The sequence below is a fragment of the Anser anser genome, assembly GCF_964211835.1.
Source record: "Anser anser genome assembly, chromosome: 9".
NCBI classification, from domain to species: Eukaryota; Metazoa; Chordata; class Aves; order Anseriformes; family Anatidae; genus Anser; species Anser anser.
The window spans coordinates 22,135,665-22,162,602 of NC_139729.1; the positions used below are offsets into that span (position 1 = coordinate 22,135,665).

Genomic DNA, 26,938 nt, shown 5'->3' on the forward strand with positions numbered 1-26,938 from the left:
GAAGATCAGAAAAAGTAAAGACAGATCCCATACACTTCAAATACTGCCTAGCTGTAATTAGAAATGATGATTGCTTAATATTCAGAATACTATAATACTGAATTCTTTCCTATACTTTCATGAAAAGTCTTTCATGAGGAAACTATTATGGTCATATTTAAAATAATTAAAATATTTTTTCTTTATTGAAGTGGAGTTGACAAATGAGTTTATATTAAAAAATGTAGTTGTTTTTTTTTTAAGTTTCTGGTTTTATACATGTAATGACACCATTTTTTATGTTAAACTATATTTGTTATATAATCTATAGCAGTTGATATATTTTGGACCATGCAATAACATGTTCAAATTCCTTCCAGAATGCGAAATTGTCACCAGAGTTTTAAAAGAGGCTCTCAGAGACCCCAAGCCATTGGAAAATTAAACTTCGGGAAAAGTGCACTAAAGGGAAAATCAGTGTTTTCTCAAAGACTCTTAAGAAATAGTAAAGAAAAGCAAAAGCAATTAGTCTTCCATTTTTTTAATGCAGTCTGAAAGCACAACAGCCTCTTATCTATCTCCCAGTTTGTGGATACACATTTGATTTTGCCTTTTCCTGCTAAAATCAGTCAGCGCAGTTAGACGGTACATGAAGTCCCTTGGGCACGGTATGGTGAATATAGCCTTCAGAAACTTTTTTCTTCTCCTGTCTCTACAAGACAGTGCATTCTCTATTCTCATGAATGTCTTCATGAAAATATCCATGGGATGACTGTTAGAGAAACAAAGAGAACTAACAGAGAGAAAATGTAATTACCAGAAAAAGTGAATTGCTAGCTATATGCTGATGTATATTTATCATACTGGATGTGTATTTTTCATTATCTACAAGAGATAAAGTTCTCTCAGCTACAGAAAAAACACAAAAGGGGTTGGTTTTGTCTGTTGAAAGATTTCTGTTTTCATTGGACTCTGTGATTAGTCTGTTGCCTTCCTTGGGTGGCTACCTATTAAAGCCTTTCTACATCAAGAGCTCCTCTACTATACCCTGTGCATGTCCAGATACCTCTCCTTTGATCGAGGGTATACAGCCTATTTTTTGAGCACTTTTTTCTTTTTTTCTCCAAATTACTTGCACGCACAGCCAGAGCTGAGGCTCAAGTTTTTTTGTCTCCACCATTTCAGCATTTCAATGTAAATACAGCTGAGGTTTTAAACCAGCTAGAGCAGTGCTGAGTTCAGCATAAGTTAACCTCCTTGTTTTTTCAACATTCTGGATGTATTTTGTAGCTTGAACTGTGCTCTGTGTTTCTGAAGACAGACTGCTACTATTGCTCGATGTGACTGGTTTACATATTGTTTGGCTACAGCCCCATTACACAGCAGTCACAAACTGCAGTACATACACAGGCTAAGAAATGTTACAAATACCCATCGGTAGGGTTAACAGCCTTTTTGAAGACCAGTTTTGAATGACCAGTTTTGGTGATCACCTTTCATAGACCTGTCTAAAACAATTTTTGTGCTATACTTTCAAAAACAACAACAACAAAACAACAACAAAACCCAACACCAAAAAAAAAAAAAATCCACAGTACAATCCTCTCTTTCCTCTCTACTTATTTTATTTTCCACTAACATGAATTTAGAACAGAAATCCAGGCTCCACTTCACACAGCTTAATAGATTTGATAGATCATATTGTTCAAGAAAAGTCTTAACATAGTGCATCTGTAGTTGAAATAATTTAGGAAGTCGGAATCTAGGACTTTTAAATCTTTCTCAATTCAATATAATTAAACATTAACCAATTTTGCTAATGTAACAAAACTGTTACAAGCCACTATAAAACCCTGGTTTCTTTGCTTTGTGTGAAGAATCCGTCTAGTGTAAGCCAAGACTTCCTCGATAAACTACATTTGTTTGTGCTGTGCTGTCCTTTACACAGGAGCATTGTGAACCAAATTGACTTTAATTTTTATCCAGTTACTTTACATTAGATGTTACTCTGCACAAGTAAGCCAAGTGAGCTTCTGTCGCCGTCCTGCACTGTGTATGTACAGACTTTGAAATGGTATCCCCAGGGTAAGCAGGATTTTTTGATATCTTACCATTTTATGGGTGCGGTGACAGGTAGCTGACAATTTCTGGTGGATTTGTTTTCGTCTTGTTTGGGAAAGTAAGCAAGTTAGAGTGTGTTGTGAAACCCTGAACTTCTCACGCAGAGAAGGAGTGCCTGGCTGTTGCTTTCTGTATTAAGATAACAACTTGGGCTGCAAGAACCTCCATAGCATTTTGTGCTCTGCCTCTCTGGAGGCCAGATTTTTCTCTCTCTTAGTCACCATTAAGACAGAGCATAGAGCCTGTCATATCCAGGGTCTTAATCATCCTACGTATACTGTTTCCATGTTCCTCCTGAGAGCTTTTTTAGAGATGGCAAAATAAGAGAAAAAAATGAGAAAAGAGAATCTCAGTGGGAATAGTCCAGGTACTTCAATTTTACTGATATCTTAAACAAGTGTAAATGTCAATATTGGGGGTAAGTTAGTGAGAAATCAGCCTGTATGTGCTCTTAGTCAACTGGGAAAAGTCAGAGATAGGTCTTGAAAATTTGACTTCAAAGGAATATAAACATAAGGACAAGGTGGATCCAATACATTTGCATTTAGTGTGACCTTGTAACTGTAAAATAAAGGGAATTCCTAAAGGAAATGTTTTTTGTCACATAAACACTGAGCCACTGCAAACACATCTGGCAACGCTGAGGATCCAACTCCCCAGACTGAGGATCAGAATACCATGAATAATGTCAAAAGGCAGCAATGGGGCTGTCAGATACTGCTACTGCCATTACCCTATTACCCTGAATAACCACGTGCTTTACTAGTTTACAGAAACCGCCAATGGATATTTTAATCCATCAGTGCAGAAAGCAAAACTATTTTACCATATAATCAGTGAAGCTAATCTGTCTTCGACAAGGTCATTATTTACAGTACTTCCCTTGTAATCCCCCATGTGCACACACGGAATAAGGCTCCGAAGCTTAATCTTTCCAATGCTGAAAATGAGACTTTCATGCAAACTGATAAAAGTTCTTTGTTTGATTTATCTGTAAACCAAAATAGTCTGGTAGTTTGCCTTGAAGTTAAAAGAAAAAACATATTCTGTCAAATCCCGTGTTTTCCTTTTTATGTATTTTGTCATTTCCCCTCTATTAACTCTGTCCTAAGGTTGAAAAGAAGAGAGCACTCTAGCTTGCATTTACATACTGTACTTTAGCTTTGACTGTTTTGGTTGCAGCCTGTTAAATTTATTGACTATAAGCCCCTTGAGCTATTGAGGAGTACGTGGCTTACATTGTATATCTTTTGAAAGATGCTACTGGTAGCCTATTTTAATGTGTTTACTCTCTCCAGATACAATTTGTCTTACATATTCATTGGTTTTTAGTGCCAAGATCAGTTTCTTCATTGTAGCTATTGTTTGGATTCTTGCACAGATATTAAGGCTTAGTAATTTTTCAGTGCTGCTCAAGGGATCTGAGTATCAAATGGAATAATGAGAGGGAATTTGGGCACTGAAAACCCCTAAGCAGCTGGCTTTGCAGATCTTGATAAAATAATAAAGGAAAATAATTTGAGATGGCATTAGAGAAACTTTGAGATGTCTAGGATATTTTATATGTACAAATAGAGCTGGCCAAAAAGTAATACTTTCCATTCATTGACAATTACATTTCATTTTAATTTCAAGACTCTATATAGCCTGAAAGTCAGAGAAAATTTCATTTGTGAAACACCAGCACATGGAGCTGGGAAAACAAAATATGTTCCCCTGCATACTGCAGCTGTTTTTTCTAGTGGTGGAGCTGACCAGAATATTGATTTCATTAGGCAAGGACCTGGGATGGAAAGGATCTGTATTCAGCTTGGGGTCAGGGTTTTCATGTGCTCAGTTTAACAGGAGAGAGACTGAAAGCCTTGGGAGTGATAGATGCTTAGAGCTGCAGGCTCTGAAACCTCGAGGCCTCACCTGTGGGGCCTGTCCAGCATGCAGGAACAGCCCAGGTACTTCCTTCTATAGGTATCCCACCTGGTCAGCTTAAAAGTTAGCCGGAATATCAACATCAGGAGTGAGCACATCAAAATCTCTTGTGCATCTGTGACAGAACTCGAGCTTTTATTCAGATCATCTGCATCCTGCTCTAGAAGTGATTGTTCAACATTTGATCCCGAGATCAAAATCTGCAGTGGTGTATTTTCATCTCCAGAAAACAGATACCAAAAGTCAAATTCCTCTTTCTCTGGGAAAGCCCTGAGAACATCTCTGAAACTCCAAGACATGATCTTTGCCTCCAGGGAGGCACAGGGGAGGTCTCCGTGCTGCGGTCTATGCTCCGTGCCACTGCAGGCTTGGTGTCAGGCTTCCAGGTATTCTGCCCGGATGCTTGTCCCTTCAAAATCTGTTCTTGCTAGGAACATAGGGAGGTTATGGTGTTCCCACTTACTGGCTTAAACTTCCTGCAGCCCCAGCAGCAACGAGGGGGAGATGCCCCCCTACAGGCAAGCCAGGAGAGCCCCAAAAGTTTCCTTGTCAGTGTTTCCTGTACCTATCACCTTACAACTTCATAGGCAGAGAAGCTGCAACTCTTAATGAAATACATATGGTTTCAGTCACATTTACTCTCTGTAGAGAGTATCTGTGGCAGAAGAGGGATATATTTTTGACTTACAGTGTACATGTCAAACAAATACAATTATCTGAATCTGAATCTTTATAGCCACCATCACCATAATTATTTTAAGTGAGGCTGTATTTAGCTTTCAGATAGCTTCAATTTCCAGTAAAGTAAATCAACAAAATAAATCAATAATTTACAATCTAGTAAACATTGCAGACTTTTACAAACAAACAAACAAACAAACAAAAAAAAGAGCAAGAACAATAATAATAATAATAATAGTAATAATAATAATGAAGACCGAACCCATTATGTCTGGGCTTTTCTGACTGCAGCACAACTCCTTGCCTATCTTCTCTGAGCTAGCTGTGACAATTTCCAACAACAGACATTTTCATTCAAGCAAGCAGGAAACATGTAAAACCAAACAAATAATGACACGAAATGAAGCTTTGATTAGGAGTCTGTGAATAATGATCCTTTTCAAATAGTCAGTGCCTAAGATGTTTAACATGTTTTACATTTGGAATATATCAAGCAAGTTCCGCCGATTAGATTTTTGTATTGAAAGACACTTTATTCGACAGGGAGCTTGTCAGGGCTTGGTGCCAATCGGCTTCAACTGGTTGTGTTGCAAACACATCCAACACCCTCATTCTGAAGAGTGCAAGAGGGAACATGTTTCGTATTTTCCTCTTTCCTGCTCTGTTCTCCCACAGATTCGCAAGAGGCAAGGACTAGGTCTTCCTTGGTTCCTATATACATATATATATATATATATAAAACAATAACAACAAAACAGCCTTTTCCATGGCATAAGGAATTCATACTTTTACATTGTTGAAAATTGCTGTTAGGTTTGGATGCTTTTGTACAAAATTTATTGCAATGAAGACAGTATTAATTGGCTGCATTTCTCAAGTGACTGTAGGCAATATTCAAAAAGTAGGCAATGCATTCAAAAAGTGGGAAAAAAGGACATTTTTATGTATTTAAAATTAGTTTGTGTTTTTTATTGCCAGCAGTGTAACAGGGGCTAAAAGCACAGCAAAAGTCTAAAACTTGGGGTTATTTTGAATATAGAGAACATCCACGGGTGAATAATTTAGAATGAGTTTGGGGGCAGGGGCTGTTAATCCCACTTCCAGAAAGGGATAAAACTCCCTTATGTTTCACAGCATGAGCCAAATATTTTCCTGGTGAGTACTGGAAATGCATTTTAATTGCAACCATTTAATTCCACGTTCGTCATGTGGATTTTGTATTTCCTCTAGAACATCTGGTTCTGGCTAGCATCAGAGATTGGTTACTGGATGAAATGAACCACTACCCTAGCATGTCTCTTCCTCTGTAGGAAAGACATTGATAAGTCTCCTGCACATTATTCATTGGTATCCTTTGCATAAATGTGAAAGTATTTGCTGCATGGAACGTCTTGGAATATGTCTGGGATACTCTTACATTTATGCTGAAATCACGTATGTTATCACCGCAGTTACTGTGTTTCTAACATATAACTATTTTACAGTATATCAATGTAAAATATATTGATATCTCTGTGCATATAGCAATTAAAAAGATACATTTTAGAATAAGACATATTTTTAAATAATTTTATGCAATGACTATTAATATGCAGAAAAATGGTAGCTGCGTGCAACCTCCCTAAATCTGAAGCAGAAATATAGCCGTATATCAGAAACTGAAATTTCTACTTTTAGATTAAAATTACACTTTATTTCTATAGCTGGAGATGCTCATATTTCATTAAATAGAAAGGCCTTCTTGTTTCTTCACACTTCAGAGAAGAAATGACTATTGTGTTTGGTTTGGAATGAATGAATATAATCTCAAATCTTTTGTTTGCATCACTGTGCAATGTGCCATTTTCTCAAATGAAAGCTCAGTGTATTTGCAGAGCAGACGGCAGAAGTGTGTGTGATTACCTCACTGCTTCTTTGTACCGAGCATAGATGGAGGTGAATTAGAACCCATCAGCAGGAGGGATTTTTGTTTCCTTCCTAAACAAACCATCAAAGAATCCCAGAGCACGTCTTAAACTATTCAGACTGTAAATAGGCTGAATTTCATCTGCCTGATTCCAGTAAATACTCGTGTATTACTTGTAGTGAAATTCTTTCAGAAGAGATGCTGGAAACTGTAAACACCCATGTAGAATATAATACTCAGTAACCAATCTCAGGCCTTTCATGCACTAGAAAGCTTTACTGAGTAGGACTGTGAGAAAATAGCTGTGTTGACAAAAGCCCAGGTATAGATACAGTTATACAGGTAAAAAGAATCTATTTGCCTTTTTTTTTTTCCCCCTCTGTTTAGGGATCTATATAATAAGATGCTTTTGCCAATATAGCTACTTTCCATGGCAAATTCCCAATGCAGCTCTACCTGCAGACAAAAAGTTTTTAATACAAACAAGCCTAAAGATGGGAAATAAATTATTCTTCATGTCTTGGAGTATTGAAGCTGGGTGCTCCTTACAATTTCTGTTCTGTGATGGAGGTTGTATTGCAAGAGTTAGTTCCAGATTCCACAGTTTCAATTTATGGTACTTAGGGACATGGTTTAGTGGGTGGTATTGGGGGTAGGGGGATGGTTGGACCAGATGATCTTGGAGGTCTTTTCCAACCATAATGATTCTATGAATTTGTAGAGAGCCCGTGACATTAAGCAATGTCACTGATTTCTGTCTGATTACATGGTCTAAAGCTGAGCAGAGCAATAGGGAGCTTGAAGAAAGGATGCAGACAGAGCCACCTTAGTGCAGGCAGAAGTCATGTGCAGAGCAAGCTGCTGGGAATGCTCAGTGAAGCCAGATGTAGTGGGTATGTGATATTCGCCTCCATGCTCCTTGTTATCCAAGACCTGGAAACCCACGGTGGGATTTCTGGCACAGGAGGTGGGCAGGGAATGGACCAACAGCTGTTCTTGATGTCCACCAAAGTTTATGGTCAGCTTGATACTTTCCAGCTTTAAATGCCAGAAACCTGATCACTGGAAAAATTTTAGTCAGCACTAATTAAAAAGTGATAGCTTAACACTCCCCAAGACCCTGTTTTCAATTGTGGAGGTATTATCTGGCCTGTAGCAATAGCCACTATTCTGTCACAGTTCACTGAGGCAGCCATTTCCAGTGGAAACACATTGCTTTAGACACAACTTTTGCCAGAAAGCATTTCCATCCTTTAGCGTACATTTTAAAGGGAGAGGAAGGTGAAAATAAAGAACTCAGTGCTTAGGGCTGTGCCTGGGGGCAGCCAGGCACTGGTTCAGGTCTTTGGTGCGACTTGAGCAGAGCAGGGTGGTGAGCCCCCAGCCCTGCACTCTGGTTATGTTCCCCATAACATATGATGTTATGGTTATGTGATAGTTATTGGCGACATCCTGACAGACAACAGGAGTATTTTGAATCTTTAATAACTGCTGCATGCAGGAAATCCTGGGGGCAATGTCATTTTTGTGTTTTATTAGGAATCTGCCTATTCTCCATGCTATTTCTGTATTTTAATGGGTATTCTGGTACGACACACAACAAAATTTTTTTTTATTTTTTTATTTTTTTTTTGTGTCAAGCTGGAAGATGCCATTTGACATACATTTCAGTGGAGTTGGCCGAGTGGTGCAGCAAACAGATTTTGTATTTCCAGTCAGTGTAGTGGGGAAGGTAAAGCTTATCGCCACCATAGGACGTGGGGAGGAGCGGTCACTCCTCCGAGCTGCCTCTGGAGCTGTGCTGATGGTGTCTGGTGAAGCAAATCTGCTGCAAATTACAGCATGTGGTTGTAGATCAATTTATGCTCCTGCCTGCTGCCAACAACGTGCTGTGCACGAATGGAGCTAACTTGGTAAACATGCTCTCTAGTAACAGAAAATAACCAAGTGTTGTTGAAAGGAATAATTAATTAATGTTTGTAAAGCATTTCGAAACTGAAAAGCACCTTATTAGTGCTAAGTGTTCAGGGGCCTAGCTTTCTCGTCAGAACTTAAAGTCTTCCTCTTTGTTAGTCTTTAAACAAACAAAAAATTAAGAGTATAAAGCCTTTGTATATGATGTCCCCAGTCGACTGGTTTTGTGCCTGGCTGTTGTTAGGATGCAGCGAGTAAACAAGACGAAATTATAAGTGGCGTGAAGCAGCTCGTTTCCACCAGTGCCAAAAGGCTGGGGCTGATTTACGTTAGCTGAAGACCAACAGCAGAGGGTCCAAAGCAGGGCTCCTCTTCTCGCCTATCGGACTCAAACAGTCGGAGCCAGGCACTGGCTCATTCCCTGCAGCTCCCACCTCTCCGGACCAGCTGCCAGGGATGAATACAGAGCTGTGGTGAGGCCTGGGGTTCCCTGCACCATCAGGACACAAACTGAGTGGCTGAGAATTGCTACTGGGGGCAGCCAGCATGCTGAGCGAACAGCACGGTGCTGCTGGAGAGCAGGAGTCCCATTTATCAGGGGTGCTATGCAGGGCCGAGAGGTGACACCTGTACCCGACACCAACTCGAGAGCCTGGGGAGACAAAGAAGCATCTGTGCCTTTCCTTTCAAAGAACCTCAGCTCCCTCAACACAAAACAAAACAAAGCAAAGCAAAGCAAAATAAACAAACCACCAAATCTGCACGATGATGGGATCACCAGCTGAAGTGTGGATTTACCTGGGAGGCTAAAAGAGTTTGATTAACAGAAAGTTTCCAAATTAACAGAAATCCAGATGAGGTGCCCAATTCACGCACTGCAGCTGTGCAGTGATCAGGATGTCCAGGTACCCCTCACGTGTGTCAAGCTGGAAGATGCCAGGATATCCAAGTATAACTCACGTACACACTGGCAGTAGTGCTGGGAGACTGAATCCAGTTTTTGATCCGAGAACCTTTCTGATAAATAGTACTGGTGTAAATGATACTAATTCTTCTTTAGATGCCTGTGTTTTCAAGATGAACAGGGAGGCCCATCTGCATTTCAAGCACTTCCCGAGTAAAAATGTTTAGCGGAGAGAGGGAAGGACACAGGATTATGTATTTGGATTTAGGCATCTCACCATATTTTTTTGGATCTTGCCTTTTTTGGATCTGATCAATGGCCTTCTGACTCATCTCTTTGGTGTTTCTTCTCACAGGAGATCAGTGACTTTTTCTGCTGGATTAACAGGCAGAGTAAGAATGGTTACCTGCCAAGCAAATCCAAATATGCAGCCCTTTCTAGTCTTGAATAAAGCTCCATGGTTGATAAAGGGCCACAGTCAGAAAGAAGTCAAACAAGCCACCAGGACAACAGATATTCTGGTTTTTCAGTCTCTGCACCACTCTGGGGCAGAGTATGTTTGGCTCACTTTATCTCCTTGTTCCTTGTCCCTGTCCTCCCTGCCACTTTTCTATCCTTTCACCCCCCACCAAAAGAAGGAAAGAAGAGAATAAAAGGAGAGAGATTGTAGATAAAACTCACAAATAAATCATGAAATTTAAAAATACACAGAATGTTCCTGAACACATGTAACAGTAGGCAGGTCCATCCATTCCTGCAGTCCTGGACAAATGTATTTATTTATTGCTTTATGATCCCATCTGTCCTCTCCAAAACGTCTCTCCTTCTCTTGTTTCCTAATATTTCCCCTGAGTCTTATTTGTCTGATTTGTAGAACATAGGAGGATCGCTTAGGTAGATCAAATCAATGACACCACAGTGATATAAACAACTAGACAGGATGTCACACTGCTTGTAGGGAAAGGTAGAATTTGCCTTTTTTACAGGTAGCGTTTCCTCAAGTCAGTAGTGCTACAGGAGCTCTACCACCTTCCCCATTCCGTAACCATCATCAGATATTTTCAAACTCTTACCATTCTTTGCTGCTCTGAGTATTCTTTTACCCCACAGAAGAATGAGTTGATTGATTTTAATAGGAGAAAAACTGTCCAAAAAGGAGCCAAAATCGGATGTACCTATTGGTATTGACTGAGTTCTTATCTTGTGAGGGCAGTGTCAAAACATCCATTGATTGTTCCCGAGTAAACATCTTGTTGATGTGTCATTATCTGTGAAATTGTTTTGAATTACTTATGATATATTTATAACGTTTATAATACAAGTTCAACAGAACTATTACATGAGACTTCTCTACTTAATTGGTGGTGGACTTGGTTTATGACAAGGAACAATTTAGCTCTCGAGCATAGTCATGTTACAGGTATCCAAATGAGCCAGCAGTAATAAAGTTGTTATTTCCTCATCATCTCATGATCAAATCATGTATCTATCTAAACTGTGAATAAAGAATTAACTTCCATGCATTTTCAGAAATTAGGAGAAAATACGATGAATTCCCAAGGGAACTTGGACAAACAAGTGGACTTATTTGTATTTATAAGTAAGTCAACAACAAGCTGATGTGATTAAACAGTTACTCTATCAGTGACTTGGCCCTGTTCTTTTCTCCATCTGGTAGGCAGGCAGGCAGATTAAATTTATGCCATGTGTTTATTTTCTTAAAACAAAATGAGTTTTGTTTATATGTCTAGTCAATATGATATGATAACAACCCCACCAAATACATTAATTCACCTTAAAAACAGAGGATATATTTGAAATAAAATGGCATGCCATCCAATACACATTTCCTTCATTAAAAGGAAATTGCAGTACACCTTTTTTTTTTTTTTTATTCTCATTTACAGACCTTAAAGAAAATTAAATTTATAGTTTTATAGTTGAGCCTCAGAGTTCTGGAGCTACCAGTTGTTTCCTGAAAGTGACTCTGTAATGAGTTTTGGGAAATCATTTTAGTATTGACTTGGGCCATAATGGTTGGCTGTTGTTTTTTTGTGTAAGATTGATTAAATTACTCTGAACAAGCTCCAAATCCATGTCCTTCTCTGAGGCCAGTTGTGAATATGACCATAATACACTTTCTACAAAATATTTCAGAAAGTAAATAATCTCCTGGAAGCACATCATTGTGCTCTCGCAAGAATAATCATCTGAATTTGGTTCCTTGTTTCAATATAAATCGCTTTTCTTTTATAGGGCATACTTTCTCCGGTTGTAAAAAGCTGGGCTTATTTGCTTGGTTTCTTCTAAACACTACAGTAGGAGACAATTTTGACTGTGTCTTAAAGAAAAGAAAAGCTAAGAAACAAATATACTGGCAGAAATTAGGACTGGCATTTGTACTTCGGATTTCAACCCTTATCTGCATCTCTGAAATGTAGGATCCCTCTAGTTATTTCTTTGTACTTTGGTAAACTCAAATGAAATCAGGGCCACATTATATCAGGCTCTATACAAGCACATGTTCTTCATTTACAAATACTTTGAAAATAAATGCCAAATATGCACAGAGACCACAAGCAGACAGGTGAAAGGACTTACCACAGCTGCTTAGTATGCCTGGGCACCTTGAACAGTGACATGAGATTAAGTTGGTGGGTTGGGGAGCAAAACTCCCGTGATAAAATTTGTTTCAATAGAGATAAAGGTTGGTAGGTAGCAAGGCCCTCTGATGTTGTTAGGAAGGATTTCTATTTCCTTGGCATTAAGTTCCGTGGTAGGAGTTCCTGCACTCATTCTTTAGGCCACAAGATCTGAGCAAAGCTGGGTTGATGGGCAGATGAGGTTGGCTCACAAAGGTTGTGAATTTCTGTTCTTCCTTGTTCTTATGTGTCTTTAACCCCTGCTGACAAGAGTAATGCAGACACTCAGAGATCTTAAATAAACAGGAATCCTGCAGGCTACAGGTTAAACTAGCATTGAAAGAGCGAGTAGCTGTAACATTCTGCAATTATTTCCATGAACCCTCTCTATCCAGTCCTTTGTTGCTCAAGGCAAAAAAGTTTGGGTACCAACTTGTGGAGAGACATGTCAAAGTGTTCCCCATGTTCCCTGCCCGACAGATGGTCCTCTTTAGATCTTTAGAAAGAAAACTACTTTGCTCCTAAAAATGATCAAAGCACAAAGAATGATTTAGTTGAGTGAATGTGTAAAGAAGTGGCAACCTGTGTCAGATTTCTGTTGTTATTATTTTTTTTTTTTTGTGTTGAGTTTCTACCTTCGGCAGAGAGAAAAATCTTATAATTTAATGTCTCAAATTTCAAATTTAATACTACTTTTACTTTCTTTTTTTCCCTTAATTTCTGGTTTCTTTGAGCTCAGAAAAAACAAAAAGTGTTCTTCTGGTAAATGTGCTGGTTTAGTTTGTATTTGTATACTTTACTGATAAACTGAACTTACTGCTGGCCCACAAACAAGGCGGGTATGAATGCTCCCTCTCACACTTGATTTCTTCATGAAAATTTAAACATGGTTTGCTACAAATGGAATCTCAATTAAAGGAATAATTACTATTTCAGTCCGTTTAAAAGAATACTTGAATTATCTGTACTTAATCCTAAGAATTGGAGAATACCCCTTCAGGTATTATAGTGTTATTTTAGATGTTATGCTTAAATATCTAAATTCCCATTACTGACTAATGCTCCCTGCTCAGTGGGATGGCATTCAAGCTCTGGGTGGTGCTGATGTTTCTTGCACCATGAGAAGGGAGAAGATGATACAAAATAAAGGAAAAAGAAGCAGTCGGTTGAGCTCCTAATTTATCAGTCAGTATCTCTCTACACGTAATTTGAGTGGTTTTATAAAAAAGCAAACACCTAAAAAAGGACAGCACATTCTGTGAAAAGCCGATGTACTAAATGGTTAGGGTAGAAGCAGGTGAACATATTTAAATACTGGCTACAGGGTGCTGAAGCTCCACTTGACCAAGGGAAAGAAGTTAAAAACCATCCAAATACTGGGCCAAATACAGCCATATCACAGGCTAAGTCTGCACGTGCTGTTGGGCAGAGCTGAGGAGAGAATTAGTTGTAGCCACTGTGCCTTTCCTCCGTCCTCTCACAGGGCAGAGGTGCCAATGGCACCTCTGAGGCTGAGTTTGGCAACCAGTCAGAGCGAGCGAGCATGCATTAAACCAAAAACAATTCTCTTTGCTCTAGGTAAGGTATGGACAGCTTCACTACCAGTGCTGAGGGTGAATTGTTTTCAAAAAAATAGCCTCGTTTTCTTTGCCTTGTGGCTTGCTGTTGCTGTACATGGACTGTGAAGTGTATGGCTATGGGGGTTTTATAACTACAAGCATCTCTGACAACCCCGTTGCATTGTTGCTTTCTCTATTTTAAAAATGATCTTTTTTTTCAGTAGGTGGTGTGAAAAGAATTGTTTTCAATTCTTCTCGGCTACATTTTTTCCTGCAGATTCTGACTTAATTAGATTCATTAACAAGACCAAGCAACATGTTTTCTGTGGGAAAAGCTTTGAAATGAGATGAGATTGTTATATCTTGTTCAAAACCTCTTGCCAGGAGATAGAAACTTGACCAAAAATAGGGAGGCCTCCAGGAAGAAGCAGTTGCATTGCTCCCAAAGCTGTTTTTTTTGGAGAGAAGGTGGTTTATTTTTGCCAAAAATGTAATTGTTTTTGTTCAAAATATCTGTTTTGCTTTCTAAAATGTACTTTGTCCACAAATGCTGCTATGAAACAACCGCTGTCAGGACTACTCTACAGTGGAAAGACAGAAGCTTCCATGTAGTTCTTTGGATGTATTTTTTGTGGTACCAGGGCCCTATATGTATAGAGACAGTGCAGTATGCAGCGTCCTTTCCTCAGGGCCTGGGCCTTGATGGAAGGTCACCTAGCTCTGTGGCTGTGAGAGACAACATCAAGATAAAAGGAATAAAGAGAAAAGAGGATAAATGTAGGCAGCAAATGCTGTGGAGAGGGACTTCCAGCACACAGTTCTATAGAAAAATTTCATCCACACCAAACTTGGCAGAAACTCCTGTCAGGACTGCCATCGCTAGCCCTGAAGCAGTTGGCATCAGCAGCACTCACCAGGCAGCACCAGAGCCTGGATCAGACCCTTAAATAATGCACTAAGCCTTAATTGGAGGAAGGGCTTGCAGAGGGCTCCCAGGTAATGAACTGAACACCTCCTGTTGTAGCACATCTGGCAGTGCCCCAGTAATGAACTGTAGCACTGATGTAACACACATAGCGTAAAACACCGACATGTACATCATAAATACTGCTTGGACCTCTCTCTTGATGCAAGAGAGAGATAAATGCTAGCAGTTTAACTTCTGGCTAAGCTAGAGTCTTTTTCTCAGCAGAAAAAGCAAGCACATGTATTTCAGATGGCAGCTGTGAATGTATCCTACCCTTTTATTCTCCGTTGCCGTTTAGTCACTCATTCTTCGACCTTTCCCCATAACATTCTATTATTTTATTTTCCTAGGAGTCTGAATCGCTCCCTGGCCTTCTCTTTTCTCTTAACAATTTTCCTTTTTCTGGACAAGGGATTCCCAATCTTACTTTTTGTTTCATGAACAACAGTGTGCTACTCACTCAGAGGTGGAGCAGGACAAAATAAAGGCTGCTAATATTCATTTCATACTTACCATTATGATGCATTTGAAAAGATTAATTAACAAGGACCACAAACTTGCTCATCCCAGACAGTTTTGCATAAAACATTAAGACGCCCAGGACAGGATTTTTTTTTCAAAAATTCTACCAAAAGCTAGGGATATTTCCAGATTAATGGTGGTTAGGTAGTCAGCCCCATAGTTTTTCAGTAAGACCAGAATACTGAGATGCTATCTGTTAGCAAATTCTATGGAAAATTCTACGTATGTTTCCATGTTGCCATTCAATTCCTTCTGGCTTAGCATCCATCGGTTATGACCGCTACTAAAACAGGTGCATGCTGAATGTTGTGTTTCCAAATCCACCATAAGTATCCAATTATAAGATCCCATAGGAATTACGTTCTGTAATTCGCTTAGATCTAAAGACAGATAGCATTTTCATTTTCACCACTGAGGGTACAGGCTTTCTGATTGTCAGTCAGTGCTTCCATTAAATACATAAATCATCCTTTTTTGAAAAATGAAAGGAAAACCCCAACCCTGTAATGTTAGCTCAAGCATGGTTTTTTTTTAAATCCAGTAAAGACTGCCTAGCTTTATTAACTGTGACTGAAAATGCTTTAAAATATGTCAGCAGAGTTACTTTGTTACTGTGGTTAACAGCATTACATGGGATTCAGCATCTAAATCTCTCAGCCTATATTGTGTGTCAGAAGTGCGGGGAATGATGGCTGAAGAGAATTGTGTGGAGCTTATCGTTGGAGGAGTTCGGATGCTATCATAATTCTTGTGTCTTGCCCTTAGCAGTAATGAGAGAGGTTTTGTAGGCTGAGTCTTGAAAAAGAAAGAATAGGCTTTGTTTGATCATTAAGGCAAGTGTCAAACCTTGTGAATAATGTAGATTTTTTTTTTTTTGGACATTTGAAGTGGAGAATAATGTATGATTAATGCCAGTTCCATTTTTTAGCTTCCTGTTGCTCTGTACAAGTGCCATGGCATTTTTCAGAAGCAAAAAATTGTACAGAACTATGTCCTGAACAAGGCCTGGATTACAGTTCTTATCTTGCATTTGCTACAGTTTGTTTTTAAAAGCCTTTTTAAGTACCTTTTAAGTAAAATAAGGATATTACAATCTTAAGTCTTCCAGGCCCTAAGCAGAGTTCTGTCCTCAGTTGCATCTTTAGATGCTTAACGTAATACATCTTAAAAACATACACGGTCATGTACTCTCAGTATCTCAAGTGTCCTTGTCTCTTAGAAACGTCTGTTGGCTTTATTTACTTCAGGATAATTATATTCATCATTTCACCTTAGGCTATAGGTTGCAGGCTATGCTTTAATCCTGTATGTGATTGCAGCATAATTGGAAGGGTGTCAAGAACAGAGTTAGTCCTCTCATCTTGTACTGAGAAAGGACTCGGTAGCCTTTAACCTCGACTGATGTTTGTTTAACCTTGTGTTTACCTCAAATTAAAGGAACTGTGTCCAGTATGCATTTTTATGGTGAACACCTCGAGGTACCTGTACCTCTGTTGGCTCTTCTCATCTGCTTCTGAGTAAAAAGAATAAATTGGAGCACGGCCCCTTGCATCCTCCCAGCACGGTCTCACCTTGGTGGACTGGAGGGACTGGTATTAAGGTGAGTGGGAGCTGGAAGGGCCAAAGCCTCTTCCCTTGGCTCCACTTATTCCTGCCTGTATATATACAGAAAATACTTTTGTTTTCTTCCAAGATAAACCCTTACGGTCTCAACAAGTTATTGTATTAAAAAAATAAAGATTAAAAATGACTTTTCAGTCAGACTTCCCTTGGCTCTTCCCTTGTCCCTGTCTGATCTGGACACCTAGGAGCAGCCCCATCACTGCCACATGCTGTTCCAGACAAGGAGCCCTCTAACCCATCATTCATGCTTAATGTCTATGTCTTGTCTGTCCGCCAGTTCAATAACCAACCAAAAATTAGAGTCCTTGAAATTTTAATTATTAAATTATTTAATTTAATTATCAAATTATTATTTAATTTTAATATTTAAAAAATATTTTTAAAGCTCCAATTTATTCTCTTTACTCAGAAATGTTTGACTCCTGACGTTCTTGCCAATTCTTCTCTTCAATTCTTGCCAATTTACCTCCACATCCTTTTTTTTTATTTTTTTTATTTTTTTATTTTTTTTTGTCAAAATAAGATAAGCCTGAATGAAATTCTCTGGATCAGGCTCCAGAGTGCCAAGTACCAAGGAATAATCACTCCTCATGTTTCATATATGACATTGCTAACATACAACCAAATGAGATTTATGCTTCTGCAACAACACTACACCACTGACAGGCACTTTAGCTCAATTCTTCTCTGGTGATAGTACTGTCTGGCCGGAGAATTCCCATTTTATCTAGTACATTGGCACTTGTCCACTTTGAATGTCATCTCATTGAATTCTGACCATCATTCCAATTTATCGGGATCATTTTGAATCTTAATTCTGGCTTCAAGAATGCTGTTACCCTTGATAGTTTAATGTACACTGCAGATTTTACATGAGTATAGACGTCCATCATTTAATTTAATGAAGGAACTGACAGATCTCTGACTGAAATACCTTCCTACCTTTAGAGCACAGTATTAGATCTCTTAGGAAAGCATATTTGCAGCCATCTCAGTAGTAGCACTGATTAGCACTAGTACATATTTCCTCAGGTTCTTTGTATGGATGTTCTGCAGCTTTACTAGGGCAAATATAGATGTCCCCTTCTGCTTCTCTTATCCAGGAGGCAATTATTCTGCCGAAGAACATACTGATTTTTTATTTTTATTTTCATTTTTTTTTTGCTTGTTTGCTGGTTTGTTTTTTCCCTTCTAGGGCTCAGGAGTAAAATACTTTAACAAAATCAGACTATATTTCAGTTCTAAATTTTACTCTCTCTAATTTCTTTTCCATGGTTGCAGACAGTAAGGTGGAGGGCTTGAGGATTTTATTATTGTGACACTGTAGGTGGTTGTAGATATGAACAAGAAAATTTGTCAAGGTTTCATCCTTGACAAATAATCATCCACAGAATAGGTTTAATGCAGACTTCATTCAGACTGTTTTTTTCTGAGAATTAGTTTACATTTTATATTTGAGTGTTTTGCATGAAAAGGTATTTTTATCATGATTTTTAATACATTAATTTGATGAGATCATAAGGATTTACATTGGAAGGAATAGGAATTAATTTCTACATAAACACAAGGTATCATTCTACGAGCCTAAAATTTCTATCTATTTCCCTTCCATAATTTTTCATGAAGGAGAGATAAAAATATGTGAAATCACATAGCAGTAGGGTCTTTTGGTCTGTTCTCTCCCTTGCCTCATGACTGCTAATAAAATTTTTTAGTGGAAAAATCTATGAAGAAGGGAAAAGCACAGGTCTATTTAAGAGGCAAGAATTTCATTATGAAACAAATTCTGGATTCCATTCACTGTGTTAAACTTCCTTTTGTCCTTTCCATGTTAATTTATATTCTACCCTGTCCTACATACTAGATCTTTTCCTCAAACTGCCTTCAATAATACAGAACATTGTTTGGGGGAAGATTTTTTTTTCTTCTTTTCTTTTCTGCTGAATGTATGATGAGAAGCTTGAATAACCCCTCAAGGTAACACGTTTAAGGATAATCTTATCAGGGTGGGAAGAACAAGCACTGGAGCGACTGCTGAGTCACTTCCTCCTACCATGCAAGGCATCTTCAGTAACCCAGAAAGCTTGTCAAAGTCAAAACCATGCTTCACTGGTATAGCACATCTATCTGGGATATCATCATCAGGCTTCCTGACAAATCTTTGGGGGGGAAGACAAGATAATTAAGGAACTGACTTTAGAATGTGAGCTGTTAACTTGCGCACTGAGCTCAGCGGAGCAGGCAACTTGTAAATGTCACCGTCAAACCAGATATTTATTGGTTTGAACTGACACACTCTAACTTCTCCGTAAGTAGTGAGGATATATTCCCTATCACTTGAGACATTTAAAACTGAAGCAGATTGAACACAGCCTGAAAAAAATGTTCTCTTGAGCTGATTGCTCTTATGGCAGCGAGGGGAGTGATGAGATGAACTGTTTTGTTCTGCCTTTCTTACCCTCTTCCTTTCTGCTTTTGTCCCCTACTTTGTTGCCACCACCTCCAAGCTGCTGTTGTTTTTTTCTACAATTAAATTTGTTTCCATAGCACTATAGGGTAAGTGGGCAACTCAGCTTATATAGTAATAGTGTGTACATGGAGAATAGGATGACATAGTGGCCAGAGTACAAAATACTTGGAACATTTTTAAAAGCAAATATTCACTTTTTTTTTTTTCTCTCTCCTTGCTTGCCAGCTGCAGACTGCACTGTGAAACCAATCACAGACTCATTCCCAAACTGTCCAGATGAAAAAGACCCATAAGCTACTTTGCTTATTGCCATAACTCTCTGGAATCGCTTCTTGCCATATATTTGAGTACTAGATTCAGGTTAATTTGCTATCACCTTTCACCAGAAAGCTATCCCATACCCTGATAAATCTCATCTCTAAAGCTCTTCCCACAAATCCCGTCCTGAAAAACTCAGTCCATGTTTTCCCGTGTTCATTTTCATTCTGAGCCAGAGATGCTGCTTGAAATATTTAAAGGCTTAGGACCTCAAGCAAGCACCAGAGAACGCTGGTCAGTCTTTCCCTGTCATTTCTTTTGCTCAGTGGAGGACCTGGCATTGTAATAAAAATTCCAGACAGGCAAGCAAACATGATCCGTATGACAGGACTATATCCTCCTTTCATCTCCTGGAAATAAAGACCTTCTTACCTCCAACTTGGAAAGGATTATTTAACAAGTATGAAAGGAGAAGTGCCTTGTAACAGTGGTGGTACTACTATATGAATTAAAGAAAACCCTTTATAGAATATAGAGAAGAAACAGAATTTTGAAATAATCATCTCACAGGTATGAGCCATTCAGGTGCCTAGGAGGGCCAAGAGGAGGTTGAAATAGTTCAGGCTTCATTCTGCAACACAGAACCCAGCACAGCCTCATTCACCCCACCTCCTTCTGCGTGCTGTGCTTGCAGAGCCACTGCACAGAGCGCTGTCTTGGGCCAGGGGGGTTTGTGTAAAGCTGATGTGGGTGTATACACACAGCGTGCTGCCATGCCCTCAGACGGGACAGCCCCAGCTGCACAGCAGGACATGCCCTGCCGAACGCCGTTCTCCAGGTGCTCAGCACTCCCTTAGGGTACTATGTATTACCATATCATCCACCTGTGAATCATGACTTCTCCTACCTCGATGCTGTAAATGCTCAGTCACATGTTTGACCTTGCCCATGACACCTCACAGAAACTAATGGAAAGTTTTCTGTCATTTACAAAGGAGCAGAATCAGACTATACAGAAGGATTAATGAAATTCAAATTCAAAGCTATTCAGGAGAGAAGCATAAAAGTCCTAGGTTGGAAGCTATTTTGGAATTTCCTTTTTCATTTCAGCTTTAACTCTGGATTGAAATGATAATCTGTTGCCATCCTCATACAGATCTTTGAGATAGCTTTAGTATAGTTTGTCAGATAATTTTCAAATACTGTAGCCTCAATACAGGAACTGAATCCTGCCTTTACATCTTTTAGTGGTAACCCTCATAAATGTCACTAAAAATATAAAAAAGCGCTAGTTCCCTGAGTAAGTGCTGATGAAGGTGTGCTGCATTGGAAAAACAGTTCTCTTTGAGTGGTGTGCATTATCAGTTTTGAGCTCTGCAAAATAAAATCTTGGTTATCTCTCTTTATTCTGCACAAGCATGGTATTAATAGCCTTGGTGTGCCCTTTCAATCAGAAAAATGTCTTGATTTGTATACTTATATAGCACAGGCCAAGCTGAAGTGAGAATTTATTTCCTGAGGAAAACAGATTTAATGTGAAAGGTGATCCGCAGAAGTTTCAGTTTTAGTTGCCTTGGATAAGCACCAAGGATAAGCAGCTGCTTGTTCAAGCAGGTCTACCATGCATCTGAGAGCTGCAAAGTCAGGGAAGCAAGCAGACAAGGTTCTGTACACAGATCCCTTTCTTCAAGGTCAGGGTACATATTAGAAGTATTAAAGTAGGGTTACCATGATAACCATCAAACCCATGCTTCCACTACCCCATTTTACACTGCTTTGTGGCTCAGAAGCCTGCCTCAGCTCCTGCCCCCCAAGAGTGATGTGCCCCCTCCAGCTACATTGGATTTTGCCATCCTTTTCTTCTGATATTACCACTCCCTCCAACCTAGAATCCCTCATCTCCCCCTGAACTTCGACTACACACCTCATTGTGAGAAAATGAAATGAAATGAAATAAATGAAATGAAATGAAGAAAAGAAAAAAAAAGAAAAAAAGAAAAAAAGAAAAGGAGATGAAACGAAACAAAAAGAAAAAAGAAAAGAAAAGAAAAAAGAAAAGAGAAAAAAAGAAAAGGTTGGCAAAATATTCACTGGTCTGTTAGAAACTAAAAAACGTTTATTGGAAAGTAATCTTCTGTTTTTCTGGTTATACATTCATTCTTAATCTTAATTAATATAATTCTTGAACCTTGAAATGAGAGCAAAAATAGAGGACACAGTAAGATGCATAGATGTTGGCTAGTCTGGAGTGCTGAGAGCTGCCTGCAAAGTACACTGCACTGAGAATACAGGAGAAAGAGACCCCCAGGAAACCAGCTACTATCTCAAGTAATCTTCAGCTGAGTCTGTGTCTGTGAACTAACTTTTGGAGGCCTTTGGTAATTCAATACCTCAACCCCTGGTCACCAAACCACTGGGTCAAATAAGAAATGTTCATAAGCGCGTTTGAAATTCCACTTTTCTATAACAGCAGTGTGCTTAAATGTATGGTATATGGCAAACAAAGGATGGATTAGTATGTGACCTAACAACCGCATGAAGAAAAGAGGGGAAAAGCATTGCACCACCTTGCTGTAAGTTCCATTTATCCATGAAATAACAACTGCATCCATATTTGCATTTCCATTACACAGAATAGCCTACTTTCTGAGTTACCAGCACAATGGTATTGTTTTATTTATTTAAGCTTGATGGTTTGCTTTTCACAGTATGACCAGCTGGTAGAAAAACAGGATTCAATAATGCGAACATTTCACAGTAAATAAATTGCATTAATACAACAATATTAAAGCTGTGCTCAGCAGTTTCTGTAGGACAAGGTCTGTTCTAGAACTATGTGTGCAGCTTTCTAAACACTCACTTGGAGAACTGTGAAGGTTACATTTTATTATATGAAATATTACAAAAAGATGTTGTAGGATTTCCATTTAGGATTTTTTTTTAATTTATTTTTTTATTTACTTCTACACACTAATGAGAGTTACATATTTAGTTGATTGCTTTCAGGCAGAATATTTCTGTGGCTCTGTTTCTTGCTCATGTTCACTATTGTAGGCTTCTTCTTGCAGTGACTAAGGACTGCACAAGGAACTGATTCAGAAAGGTTCTTTTGGTATTAGGTCTGTTGCCTTGATTGCCTGACAGATTTAGCATGCTTTGTGCAGAAACCCAGCTCCTCTTTAGTCTGGCTTAAAGGATGATTGTTCTTTGCTCCATTTCCTCGAGCTACAAGAGACACTGGGCCTCCTCTCCTTCTTCTTTGGTCTTTTCTGGTTATAGGATGTACACAGTGTCAAATAAGAAAATGCTTTCAGTAGTTTGCTATGGAAGCAATCAACACTCTGCTTCTACATCCTAAGCAGATCCTAATCAAAGAATGTACAATAAATCGCTGTTCACCACTGTCACCTTTCCTATTGATGGACGGTTTACAAAGGAGCTACAAACACCTGAAAATAAATGAGCCACTCATCTGGTTTCCTGACTTTGTTCCTCGTGTCAAGTGATATGAATTGACACCAAGTGTTACCATATGGCTCTGATTTTGTTATAATGGAGTCAATGGTAGGGCCATGTTGCAAGTGAGCTTTTCCGTAACGCGGTCCTTTGACTTAGTATCTATCTTGTCTGGCTCTCATGGAGTGCTTTCAATGCATGGCCAAGCTTAATACCAGCCAGTCATTTCCTGTATTTTGCTGACAATTAATACCATCTGTGAAGAACCCAAGCTATTCAGCAATAATAAAGTCCATCAGAGAGACAGTGAATTATTTTGCTGGCACTCAAACTTGTTTGGCCTTCGTAAGACAATAGATTTTTTTTTTGTATATTGCTTAAAGAATTATTTTAGCATTTTGTTTGAGCTTTATAGAAACCCTGGATTCTATCTGTGTGAATGGAAAATCATTGTTGAAGGAAAGAACCATAGTAAGGTCAGGTCTTAGTCTGAAGGGTAACAAAACCAAAATGAAAACAGAACCACTTCCCTGCATTTAATGCTCCCAGTTGCCCTCTTTCTCCTTGACTCCTTTGTAACAACTGCAATCTTTTTGTTTCTGATCCAGTATTGAAGAAAAAGAAGAGCCTCTTGAAAAATGTAGTGCTTGAATATGGATGAGTGTGTGTTTTCTTCAGAAATTATCTATTTAGATATTTTAAAGGTACCTCAAACACTTTTATTAAAAAGAAAAACAAAAATGATTGTCTGTTTAACTCTTTGTATAATTCAGCATTGCTGTGGAGTAGTTTAGGACTTGCCATCCCTATCCCTGACCACCTTTCACCAGCAGTATTGCAACCTGTGGATCCATTAAGAATAAAATTACAGAAGGTAAGATGAGATTCCAGGCCTTTATGGCCTTTGATATGGTCAGAAATACCATGTAAACATGTTTTCAGTTATGTTTTTGTTCCGTTTGTCACTAGTCTGCTGGCCACGATTTAGCTATAATGGATATGCACTGTCCCAAAAGAAAAGGTGTTCTAGAAACAACTTGATAGACTTACCGTGTCTTGTGCATTTCCCAGTTTCTTCTCTAAACTCCTTATGTACTTATAAAAATGTTATGTATACTAATGTAAAGGTACAGCAATATTTTATTTTGAAGAGTTTGTGCTGAACTGTTTTTATAGATAATATTTGACACAACTGAACCAATAAAGAGTTTATGTCAAGCCACTTATGTCTTTTTTTGAGAATATATTTCCGCATGCTTACATAAGTATCTGAAGCACAGAGCATAGAGCTATAACAAAAATCCATAGCAGAAAGTGGTGCAAAGCATTTTTCTATTTTATCCCTCAATAAATGTAATATGCATACATTCTAAACACACCCATTTCTACAGTGTACAGACATTGACAAGCTCCCATTGTTCCTTTTTTAGAGATATGCATTGCACAGGGTACATCCAGGGTGAAATAAATAAATAAAGAGAATGAAAATACTGTTGCTATATTTGTATTTATCATTAGCAAGACAACTAGAGCCTGCATTCTCTGCTGATTACAATTAATGTGAAAGGGTAGGAATTATAACAAACAAAAAATTTCTAGCACATTATGCATGAGCTTTGAACTGATTTTATTCTAATGCTCTGCAACATCCACACAATAGTCAGAAAGCTTGAAGCAATTAAGTATAATAAAGATCTAAATATCCTACTTTTCTTTTTAAGCTACCGCTAAATTATAACCTTAAAAATGAGGGGATTTCACCACTGTCAATGTTTGTTGTTCATAAAGAAACTGAGGAATTTACGTATCCAGTTTTCATTATACATGATCTTTAAGTCTATTTTTATGCATATTTCTCACCCCTTCTGCAAGGGTAAAATGCAGAATTTCCTCATGGCATTGTCTTTAAACACTATCTAAGTCAAAGCAGAATGGGTGCTGGACTATGCCCTTCAGCTACGTAATGAATTTCATCCAAGGCCAGCACTCCCCAGCGTGGCCTGGTTCTCTTCCATTAAAGCTGCTGGAACTGCAATAAGCATCCCCAGGTGAGGCTCTGCCTGCAGTTTTTGAGCAAGAACTAGGTACAATGCAGCAAAAGTTTCAAAGCATTCACTTTGAAAATCTGAGGCCTCCTGCAACAAACACTTTTTTTCCCCGCCACGCTATCCTCCTGCCTAATGACTCTTCTGCTGACAGTAAACTAAATATTGAACACCCCTTCAAGGGATTTGCCTTTTTATTTCTGAACTTTTCAAAGAAACTGATAAAATGTCTAATTATTTGAATAATCAAGGCAATGAATATTTGATCACTAACATCAAAGATGCAGACAAAATTCCAGAGCTGAGGTAAGTGCTTAATATTGCATTACTCACAACACAAAGAAAATTATAGTTTCCTTGAAAATGTGTTTGTTAAAGGTGCTTTTCCTCTGCCTCTTGACACAGTGCAATGGAGAAATATTGAGAATTAATCTGGCCACCTATATTTAATCATCCAAAACTTGTCACTCTGTCACTTGACAAGCTGTTGTATGAAGCAAATCAGTGGATGATTAAGGAAAATAACCTCAAATTTGGACAAACAGCTTAGCATTGCCAGTAACGGCCTGAAGCCCAACTAGACGCGGAGGTTAACATCAGCTGCTGCACAAGCATGGAGACTGGATCATCTTTTCAGTGTGAATGAAGTCATTTTGTTTCTGGCTTTGAGTGAGATGTACTGACAAGTAGGGAAATTAGCCTTGCCACAGCCTGGGAGTTTCTGTTTGCCTTTCTCTCCCTGACAAGTAGAAATATGCCATTTTAGTCCTAATCCCCCTTTCCTGTTTCATCCCTCAAGGCTCAGCGTCACAGCTAGCACTGATCATTAACAAATACACCTCGACATTGACATGACCTAATGCTCAAACTAGAGCTAGTTGGAAAAGAAAACAAACACTTTTTAAATGTATTTCAAATACACCTTAAGCAGGTCAGGGACCTTCCATCAAGAGCAGTTGCTAGCTGAGGAACGCTGGCAACTTTATAAATCCCTGTGCATTTACCTGCCTTGACAGCTGCTCATATCAAGATGCCATGCTATTTTGGTCTTAGATTATTCAAATTAATAACTGCTCTCTATCAAGATATAGGTAATTGAAAGGTCACCTAATTGAGGCTGAACTGACCTAGGAATATGGGCTTGGCTCCTCTTCCATCCCTGGAATAAAACTTCATTAAGCACCAAACATGAGATTCATTCACACAGCTACCTCTAAAAACGGTGAATTTCAGGACAGTTTGCCATGCAGGGCCCTTTACTCAGACAGAATAGTACATGACGAGTGCAATACAGTACAGTGACATCCAAGTAGCATACTACAAGGTCAAAGTCCGGTTTATAATCCCCCCTAATACCTGTTTAATCACTTCCTCATTCATTTTACTACTTGTATTCCCTATTGATTGTATCACTTGTCATGCATCTCCCACTCACTTTTAATCTCCTTTCATAATCAGTTTATGAATACACTGAGTGTGACAAAGTTTTATTTATTAGAAAAAAACTGTGATGTATCTTTTAGAGTTTTATTTGGACTTTTTTCCGTCTGATAATCCTCCTTGTGCAATATCTCAGGTGTCTGCGTCACCTCCTGTGCTCTTTAGTGGACTGCAGACATCCTGCTCATTAATCTGAGTAACTGCTTACCAGTCATATTCTCAAGTACCCCATCACTTCTGCTGCACAGCTATAATATTTGGGCTTTCTACTTTTTAAAAGCAATATAGCAATATTTCAACCTATATACCAATCCAAAATCTCAGGCAGGAAATACATCTAGTCAGCTGCATTTACCTAAAGACGTTTATAGGGTAAGTTATCACAATGCTCTATTATTTAGTAGAGTTGGTTGAAAAATAAGAACAATGCAATTTATTACTGATTCTGATTTCTGACTCTGTAAGCTTTTTCTTTAATGTTTACGTATTATCAAGACCTCCTATGTGGATCTCTTGTTTGCTAGG

At 38.6% G+C, this 26,938-nt stretch overlaps 1 protein-coding gene across 2 annotated transcripts in view; it reads right to left on the minus strand.

Moving 5' to 3' along the window:
- The window catches only part of LOC310904396 (uncharacterized protein), a 126,335-nt gene continuing 99,397 nt past the window's right edge, over positions 1–26,938 (minus strand). For both annotated transcript variants that reach the window (XR_014588294.1, XR_014588295.1), the window contains one exon: positions 1–26,938. This exon is cut by the window's right edge and continues 1,525 nt beyond it. The gene's annotated coding sequence lies outside the window, so the exon portion shown is untranslated.